Below are 10,915 nucleotides of genomic sequence, written 5' to 3' on the forward strand. Positions count from 1 at the left end.
TGCGCTCGAGGGGCCGCTTTGCTCGCGGACATGTGCCATCGAAAGGTTCTCGACACTGCTTACCCTGGGCACAAGCATCGAGAATCGGTTCTGTCCCGGCTTGAAGGCCACGGCAGTTATCAACTGCTTCTGCACGATTTTGACCACTCCACCTTGTTCGAGATGCCCCAGGCGCAGTGTTGTGAAAAACTCAATTTCTCACAACTCACGCTTGAGATTTTTCATGCGTGAGTTGTCAATCATGCAACTCAGCAGTCAAAAAATCACGAATGAGTTGGCTCACCTTTTTAGCTCATTGTCTCGTATATCCACAGTTTACTCACACACGGCAATATTTCTTGTTAGTCTAGTAAAATGATGTTAATCCTTTATAACGTAAACAACAACATTCGGGTTTCACGAGTTTTTGCCGGGTTTTGCGACTAAATCATTTTTTACAGTTTGAGTTGTTTGAGTTGATTTTGCGTCAAAATCTCAAGCGTGAGATTTGCGAAGCAGATCTCTAATGAGTTTGCTCTCACGGGAGAGCGTATTGATTGAGATTTTGAGTGTGAGTCTATCAACACTGCCCAGGCGTCGATGCCTCAGATCGATTCGTTCTACCTGACAAACGTTATCAGTTGAGCCACTCACCTTTAGGGATGGTACACAAATTCCTTCAGCTTCCTTCAGGGTGCCCATAACCTCTTGTAGGTAGCAGAGAAACACGCGGTTTATACAATGGAATGATTGGTTGGTTTGGAACTAACCGAACGGGGAGAAACTTTGCAAATTTATAGCCCTCCCGGTTGTTGATTCGGTTGCCATGGTTTCCTAGACTGCGACGTTGACGCCGACTCGACTGACGTGCCCGGTCTAGGAAAACCTCAGATTGCTTCGATGTGACAATCTAGTTCGGGTTTTCGCATCGCCGGAGTGATTTTTAGTGCAATGAGTATGCTGATTAAAATAGATTACGGCTACTTAGTCTAGGATGGATCAAGATTAATTGAAGGGAGGTTCAGTGATCTAAGCAGTCAGTGGGTGCGAGGTGTGGTCAGCTGCGAGGGGGTGAAAAGTGACAGCTGGTGAGTCGGCGAGCTGGCCAATATGTTTATGTATTTTCTCCACCGATGGTTCCTAGCGTATCCATAGCGATGTTTGTGTTATTGAAAATTGTTGCGTGTGACTCAATAGTGAAGGTAAGTGGAATAAAGTTTAGTTATTTTCTAAAGGTAAAATTTAATTTGAATTTCAGATGCCATCATTTTGTGCAGTGAAGTATTGCGGGAATACGATTGCGAACACAAAAACCCGTGGAATTGTGTTCCATCGATTTCCAAAAGATGGAGAGCGACGCCAATCGTGGGTCGCGTTCTGTGGCCAACATGATGGTTGGTCACCACAGCAGAACCAGGCCATTTGTTCGAGCCACTTCACCAGCAGCAGCTACGACGATGGGTTTCGTTATCGGCATGAAACTATAGTAGCCAAAATGCGACATCAATTGCTTCCAAAAGGTGAGATAAAAAATTTATATCAATGAAAGATACATATTTACTGATTAACGAACATATTTAGCCATTCCCACGTTGAAGCAAACGAATAACCCAAGTTGTAGAGAAGCAAACGGTATCGTAGGTAAGTATAAATCAGAAAATAAACGTAAAATGAGTAGAACATAGACCTGCGCGCCACCGCGCCATGCTACCATCGCCGGACCGTTTCACCAAAGACTAAATAAAGACGTAGGACTTCCCTATAAAACGACTATTTTTTTGGGATCATGAAGTACTAGAATATCAAACACAATACCTACATTTTCATCTGCCTTGCAAAGCTGCAGTCTAAATCATCTAGCTACCCGCGAAATTCAAATCCGCGTTATCATGTGAAAATAAATAAACTATTGTTTTACGCCATGAGGAAAGTCTGTTGTATTGACAGTTGCAGAACTCAAGAAAAATGCATAATCCTATCCCATACGGTGGGTTCCCTACACCGTTTTCCCGCAGACAATGACAAGTAAGTAATGTATTTATCAACTCCTTTATAAATTAGTTCACCTTTCGTTTACTTTTAGCTTATTCGAAAAAAATGGAAAGGCGCGTAGGTTAAACATTGAACCAAGAGCAACAGGAGAACGTAACAATTACAGAACCGTGAAAAAGAGAAACGTATATTGAGAGACTACAAAAAGATAATCTGAAGATGGAAGAGGTACTGGTCAGAAGCATTCCATGGGCTCGTAAAAGCGAAAAATCATGGTATTCTGATCATTTACGAGATTGATTAAACATTTCATTACAATGACTTGTATTTTCAGATACAGAAGAATACATAGTAGGGTGTACTGCAGGAAAATATAGGAATTTGCTCATTAGTTGTACCTTGTTCCGTTGTTGTTTTATTGTGTTACTATTAATCGATTTATAAGAAATCCGCCAAAACAATAAAACGTTCATTGATGTAGTTTCAATGTATTTTTATAACTGGTTCAATTACATTGGAGGGTCGGGAATAAAAGACATCTAGCAGGAAATGTGATGATATGATTTAAACCATATAGGGAGTCTGATCCTCTTCTTGGCAGTCGGAAGCCGGGTCTTTTTTCAGCTACAGCTCATATTTACCATTATACGCGTTGTACCGAAGTGTTTTCTATTGGAAATGTACTTGTGCGTTGTCCCATTTCATATTTGGCATTTTGTATAGGCTATTTATTCCAAACTGAAACCAAATCAAACAACATTTAACAACAATTTAACACTTCAATAGTCAAGCTGTTGTATTTTGTACAACACAGGAGAAAAAATCTCGCCTTTTGCACACAACATCAGCGCGGTACTTCCGGTGATGGTAAATCGCGTGACGATCGGAAGGTTAAATTTTCACAAGCAAATGCCCCCATAGAAACGAACCTCCTGTTATCATGAGCAGTACATCGCAAAGTTGATATAAAAATTAGGTGTTAGGGCCAAATGTCAAACTTGGGTACCGGGGACGAAATGTAGTACTAGAAGAAGTACCCGTTGTGAGCCCGAGTGCTATGTCTCTATTCGTCTCTGGTTTCACGTCACGGCGACGCCAATTGATACATCGGCGGTGCGCCATATGCCGATCATCGTCACGCCGCCGATTTTACATTTTCACGCTGATAATAAATTTAGCTCGATTCATTTAATAATATAAAAATAAATACGCGAGGAAATATTTATGTATTGCCTAAGGAATTCCTATAGTAAATCGTACATCAATGTGTCAAGGGATTTCTCCAAGAAGTTGTCCCAGAAATCATCTAGTGAATCATCCAATGGATCATCAATGAATTCTACGGATCCCATTGAGAATCATTTTAGAGATTCTTTTAAGGATACCTTCTGAAGTGTGAATTAATTGAGAAATAATTCTTGGAATTCCTTCTGAATTATATTTTCAAAGATCTAAACCTTCTAGCATTACTCGTGGGATTTCATTTAAGTAATTCTGGGAATTCCACCAAGATTTTTTTTAAGAAAATTGTTTCTCCAAGAATTCCTCAGAGTTTATATTCAGGATTTTTTTTCAAGAAATTCGTTTCAAGACTTTCACCAATATGTTATTTCAAAGATTCCTCCAGTGATTCTTCATGATCTTTTCAAAAATATTCTCAGCAATTCCTTAGTACATTTTTCCAAGAATCTTTCTAGGAACTCTTTCTTGAACCTATCCGGAGATTATTGAAGGAATTTTCCATTTTTTTAACCCTCAAAAGCCCTGGACGTACTTTTAATTTTCAAATGGCCATAATTTGAAGACCTCAATGAACGATAAATAGCCAAAAGTTCGCAAAAATTAAACGTATTTTGGCTTTTTTTTAATGTTTATAAAATTATTTCATTCTAGATTAATAAATAAACAAACAGTACATATAAAATGAATGACCTTTTCAACACCATTGACAAACTTATTTATATTGAACAGAAACCGAAATTTTGAATTTGAATGAAGCTTCGAATCGATCTCAAACTGAAGAATTAATTTTTGAAGTAAATGATGCAGCACCCACTCAATCAACGAACGAAAATGCGACTTTGGTGATTGAACCTCTAAGAAAAGACCTCCTAGAAAAAAAAACACGAATTGGAATTACTCAAAAGGAAACTCATTTTAGTTGAGTCTACCGTAAAAAAGCACGAAGAACATATTGAAATTCTTAAGACTGCGAATAGAACAATTTCCCTGGAAAAAGAGAAAACGGAAAAAGATTTCAGAAAGCGTTTGATAGAATATGAAAAACATTTAAATGAATGTAAAACGGAACATTTAGATAAACTACTTATTATAGAACATATGCGAAATTTGTTAAAAGGAGTGGTGACAAAAAACCAGCTAGACGTGATATTGGGCCGTAAAAAGAAACCACAATGGACCACAGAAGAAATAGCGTTGGCGTTCACAATCAGATATCTCAGCAAACGTTGCTATCTTTTCCTTCGATCGGAGATACATTTTCCGCTCCCATGCTTATCTACCTTATCATCTATGCTAAAAAAATTGATATGAGAAATGGACTGTTGAAAGATGTGCTAAAATCGATGTATTTTATGGGTCTTGAGCTAAAGGAGCATGAAAGAGCCTGCGTCGTATCATGTGATGAGATGAGTGTACGAAAAACGTTGGAGTATGACAAATCAAACGATGAAATCGTAGGGCAGCATACACACGCTCAAATTGTAATGGTCAGAGGCTTATTTTCGAAATGGAAGCAGGTGATTTTCATCGATTTTGACCAACCGATGACTGTGAACATACTTATGAATATAATTAAAGAATTGCATCATATTAAGTTCAATGTGGTTGCAACAAACTCGGATAACGCTCCAGAAAATACAAAATTGAGGAAGCATCTAGGTAAATTTGATTTTTTGATTATTTTTTATCATTAGACATAGTATTACCAGAGAAAGTTGAAACAGATGGGACAAGAAGAACAAGTTGAGTTTTCAAAGTAGATTTAAAAATTCCTGCTCAATGGATCATTAAAATAACCAAAACGGCCGCTATGGAAAGCATAGATAGCGCCACCGTAGCCTTGTGTGTTTGACAGAACAGCAATGCTGTCACAATGTTAAATCCCATATACAGTAGCGCCTTTGTTTTGATGCGGTGAGCACTTGCAAAAACTACATTCAATGATCCATTGGTCTGCGTTCAAATATTAGCTTTAAAATAAATTGAAGCGTATTTTCATATAAATGTTAAATGTTTCATCAAACCAGGACCGTTTCAACATGGCTCCCTATAATCTTTACGTCTTTGAAAACTGGCTTTTGTTGCTAGGTAGTTTACTATAACCGCATATGAATTTTCATCAGTTTCGGATAAGCGAATCTTTTTTGTTTTAATGTTTTTACGTTTATATGTACACACAGAACATGTGTGAAATGTACTTGTTGAAACTCTTTTTTTTTTATTGATGATCATAGATATTCATATCATGCGATATAATTGTAAACACCCGCATAAATAAGAACCGTATTTGTACTATTTCACGTAATGTTCGCCACTATTTGATACTATATTTTAATTGTTTCACATACTAAATAACAATAAACCTACCGTACGACAAACGGTTTCAAAAGTTCGGGAAACGGTTTTTTGATAAATAACAATGTGGGAAATAGGCGGTTAAGTTATGTAACCATAAAAAATCGACGATTTTCTCGAACAAATTTTTTCGTCTACAGTTTGCGAAACAGTTGATAAACTGTCCATTTTTTCAATAAATCCCCGTAAGGCAAACAGTGTGGAATCGGTTGAACCATTTAAATTCTAGAAAAACAAATATCGTATGAGTAATTGTTAGTTTATGGTGATGTATAGTATTTTGACCCCTTGCTGTACTGTTCTTTTGTAATAATATACTAAATGGAAATTTAAAACGATCGCATTTATAAGGTGCAATGAAACAAGTTGTGCATGTTATCTAATTTTACTTCACATGAAACATGTACGGCTAAGTAAGTTAAAAACCATGTTGTTTGAGGTGAAATTAGAAAAAACGCGCTATATGTTCCATTGTTTCTTTTTTTTAAATGAAGTGGCAAATTCAACTATCTATTTATTCAATGGTATATAATTGGTCAATTCAATAATTATTCTTGTCACATTCTCTGTTTGCATAGATTTTCATTTTTACTAGACATTGATTCGATGAACATGGACCAAAGGAAACATGCTGTCGATCCAGAAATTATCCAGCCTTTCTTTAGTGATCCCGTACTACAGTTGCGCTGCGACTCCGGCGGAAAACGAAGTGGAAACAGGAACGTTAAATCCAGGCAAGTTCCATCATCCTTGACCGAGTTTAAAGGCACTAGCTTACCGGAATACGTGTTGCTTCGACGGACTGGTGCCATGGGAGGTTCAGCTTACATTTTAGATTCATTTTCGGAATCCCGCATGCCATCCGACGCCAATTTGAAGTAAATTCCATTGATTGGTGGATACTGCAACGGCAAACGGGTGAATTTGCAACAGCCGCTTCGCGATCCTTCTAAGTCGATTAAAGGGAGGAATTAGTCGAATTGGATCAGATTTCGATAAGATAATACTCACGAATAATCCAACACCGGAACAGAGCTAACCATTTCACACAAAATATAGTTTTCAAACGAATTTTGAAATGAAACATATATTTTTCGCAACTCGTGGTGGCTTTTTTTTTGACTGGCCAGCTCAAGCAAAACAAACACGCTAAAAAATTACCACAGAGAATGTATGCGTTTCACACAGCGATCAAAAGTTTGTTCGTTTTTTTTTTTTGATTTTGAACAAAAAAGTTATAAAATACAATATGAACTTTGTTATTATAATTAATTTTTTAGTCGAATTGTGAACATAACAAAACAAAAGTTTACTTCCCGCATTCAAAACTTGAACAGTTTTCATTACCGCAGTACTACACGCAAACAAATTTTGTTGTATAATCTACCGAATCCATGGTAGAATTAAGAACTGCACCATTGATTTTCAACCGACTACAAAAATCTGTTATGTTTACTATAATCTGGTGAAAATCACTGAGCAGTGCAGTAAATTTGACTATGTCCATAGTAGCATCCACTATAAAGCATTGTATTTTAATCCGTGACACCCACCGTACAACACAGTGTGGTCAAAAGTATGATGCTAAACTTCTCAAATCAACAATGTTTCTAGTCAAAAATACTACAACTCTGGTTAAATCAACAGAAGAAATTTTCTTGTGTAGTGATGTTAACTATGTTTCGGTAGAGTTAACAGATTAATGTAGTCGGTTGAAAATCGTTGGTGCAGTTCTTAATTTTACCATGGATTCAGTAGTTTCTACAATAAAATTCATTTCAGTGTAACTTTCAAGTGTGTTTAATGAATATCGCTCACAAATACCAATGCGTTTAACTGTTCGTCAAACTGTTAAATAAGTGTTAAACCATAAAACGCACATGTATTAATGCTCAAATGCGTGATTAGAAGAGCAAATCATTTCACAGATGGTAAATATACATTGCAACTGTTTCTGAAGAGTTGTTATCTCCATATCATTGAACATAATCGGTACACTACAACAAATTGTCACAATTTAGCAGAGATTACTCGAAACGTTGTTTATTGTCTAGTGCTTTAGACTTCATATTGTTCAACATAAACGTAACTGTTTGGGATATTTTAACCCTATCACTTAAAAGAGGTTTACTGTTTGCAATGTAAGGCAAATAGTATTTTTCTATGCGGGCATGGTTGGAATTTTTGAATATTTAAACATTTTGAACATTCAAAAATGATATGCAGTTACAGGTTGTGATTTTTTTCCCTAATTATATTTTTTTGTTCATGGACTTACACTGTATTTTTATTTTACACGAGCCACCGAAAATCAATTAGAAGCTTTGAACAAGATGCTGAAATTCATGACAGACAGTCGAGGCATACGAAAAGGAGGGGTTTTATGTAAAAATCTAGCAACATTCCAACAATCGATTATAATATCGATTAAATCGCTTACTGGCTTGTTCAACGACATGAAAGAGAAGTACAACATAGTCTTCATTTGTACCTTTAAGGTAATAACGATGGTATTGAACATCAAAATAAATTTCATTAATGACTTATTATCAATTGAATAAACAATGACATTGACAATTACGTTATAACAATCAACAATTGTTTGTTGAACGTGATTACGTAAAAGTGTATGTGTATGCATTTTTTATTATTATTTTTTCAAGCTAAATCAAGATCTCCTTGAAAACTTAATCTCTCAAATTCGAACCAATGGTGGATTGAATGATCGACCAGCTCCATTGAGCGTAATTCATTGACTTCGTCTAATTATTTTGGGAAAACATATTGGAATTACACAGCAAAATGTGAACACAGAAGAATATTCAGAGGAACACGAAGAGAAAGATAATTTTTTGACGGCCAAAATGTTTCGAAGAGCTGATATTGATCCAGAAATACCATGCTTAGAAGATGAGTGTATTTCGAATGAAGGTGAAGTACAATTAACGTTTTTATAACTTAATCGTAATAAAAAACATTTAATTTTTCCAAACATTTTTTCAATCAATAACATTGTTTTTTTTTTCATTTTATTCAATAGATGCAAACCAAAACTCAAACGAAGCAATTGTGAAAACCATTGACGTTGAACACGAAAATCCAGATATTTTGAAAGAATCTCAAGAAAGCGATGGATTTGTTTATATTTTGGGGTGGGTTGCTAAGAAATTGAGAAAATCTCATCCAGATTTGGGCGATTATACTGTTAATGCACTGCAAAAATCAATAAACATACCGAAGTTCCTTGCAAGCTTGTCATACGGTTGTATACTTAAAAAAATGCAAGTAACATTTTACTTATATGAGGTCAACTGTTAGGTGGACTAACAACACCATCAGAGGAATTTCAAGTGATGGGAAGAGCGAGGTAAATCTGGGTTCAACTTCAAAAAAGGCGTGGTTGAAAATCTTGTGGCAGCTATTTTAGCAGAGTATCCAAATTTTGATGCAGTGGTGGTGAAAACCTACATTAAAGTAAGAACAATTGCCCGGATGCGGTTTGAGAATCTAAGAGCAGAAGGATTATTGTCCATAAACTCAACTGCCGATACTGGAACGTTAAAACGATTACAGGAAGATGATGGTAGCTCAAAGAACTCGAAACGCTCGAAAATTAACGAGAAGAAGAAAAAGCCCGTTAATAAGAGTTATTTAATAAGAAAGTACAAAAAGCTATCCTCCAAGTAGCATAAGGCGGAGTTGAAGTAAATTTTAATATGATTTGTTTGTAGATTAAGATATAGTTTCTAGTCATTATTATTTGTTACCACCATAAATACGAGATGATTAATTATTATATGCTTTAAGAATCAACCCGTTTTTTTTACTCTTTTTCGCAATTGAGCAATTGCTCAAAATACGCTCCAAATGGTAAAAAACATAATATCAGGCATAGTTCGCTGGTGTACTACACAGCGCACCTTACTCGACTTAGTTCCTACGCATAGATTTGGAGAAACTCCATTTTTTCGTGTCGAAAATTCCGATTTTCAACTGTGTGAATGATATTCAATTCAAACCATTTGACACGATGTTGAAACAAATTAACTGTAGAACTCATACAAGTGTTTCAATTGAGGCTGCTTTGGAAGATTCAGCATACGCAACCTCTGCACAATTTTGCAAATCCAACGCCTCGATATTCTGAGGTCCGTTCGTTAGTCATATATCCAATTTCGTTGTCTTGTATTTTGTGGTCTTGTTCTAAACATGCTTACGATTTGAGGCACCCCAGGTTCATTACTCATACATATTTAAGACCATAGAACCATTCAAACGAAATTTCTTTCCTTTTCCATGGTCTGCTATTAATGACATTTCAGTACACGTACGAAACAAAACAAAGTGGTCGGTGAAATAGTGAATTTCATTTCATGGCATGCTGGTTCATTTAGCGAAAACAAAGTGGCCAGGTGTCATATTGTTTTCAAATATGGCGGATCAACCAATTTGAAACATCGTCTTACCTGCCTTTTAGATACCTTGGATGTACCAATAGTGGAGGTACTACGCACGATTGAACTTCGTTTAACCGCCTTAATTCAAGAAGCGCAATTAATGTACATGTTAATGTTGCAACGGGAAGTAACAACCTTTGACTGAATGAGAAAAATGATTTCATCGCAGTAATCCACGGCATGTCAGTGAAAAATGATATCTCCACTATGGGCTAATGCACGCGTTCACTCGTTGACGTTTGAGCGGTGCCGTGTTATTTACGGAACCATGGGAACGAGTGAATTCGGCATCACTCAAACGTCAAATTAGTGAATTCGTGCATTGGTCCATTGGTACACTGTTCCATTAGTTGCTATATTTTTTTAATTTGTGTTCCTATAGTTGCGGTATCCATTGTTTTCTTATGGGATCCTCCACTATAGGAACACTTTACCGCAACTATTGGAACAAACAAGAAAAGTTTTAGCTATTTTAGTGATATGTCATCAGTTTTGAAGCAATTTGAACGCTCTTTTCAACTATTCCGTGTATCAACAAGCCAAAACGTCGATGGGCAGTGTCGCTTCTGTGGCTAATGTATTAAAATCAGTGAAAATGGCACTACCGCACCTATAGGAACACTTACAATATACCGTGTTCGGTTTGATACACTGGTACAGAGACGAAGTGCGTTTGCGGTTCAACAGTAGAAGCATTAACCTAAGAATGCTAATGTCGCTGCTGTTCGTGTTACTAACATCTAGTTTGCCACGAACTGACAGCGTGAGGACCGGGCATCAAAGTGTCAAATTAATTATAAAAACCAAAACAACGACATGGTATTGAACAAACAATGAAAAACCATAATTTAAGGTAATAATAATTAAAATCAGTTTTGTGAGAACAGCGC

The 10,915-nt window shown here is 36.4% G+C and overlaps 1 long non-coding RNA gene across 1 annotated transcript; it reads left to right on the forward strand.

The window, feature by feature from the left end:
- The first annotated feature begins 990 nt into the window (after positions 1-990).
- On the forward strand, positions 991-1,634 carry LOC110674400. Its single transcript, XR_002498828.1, has 3 exons — positions 991-1,181; positions 1,238-1,499; positions 1,561-1,634. It is a non-coding gene; the product is annotated as an uncharacterized LOC110674400 (long non-coding RNA).
- Positions 1,635-10,915: the final 9,281 nt, after the last annotated feature.

This window comes from Aedes aegypti, chromosome 1, assembly GCF_002204515.2.
Source record: "Aedes aegypti strain LVP_AGWG chromosome 1, AaegL5.0 Primary Assembly, whole genome shotgun sequence".
Classification (NCBI taxonomy): Eukaryota; Metazoa; Arthropoda; class Insecta; order Diptera; family Culicidae; genus Aedes; species Aedes aegypti.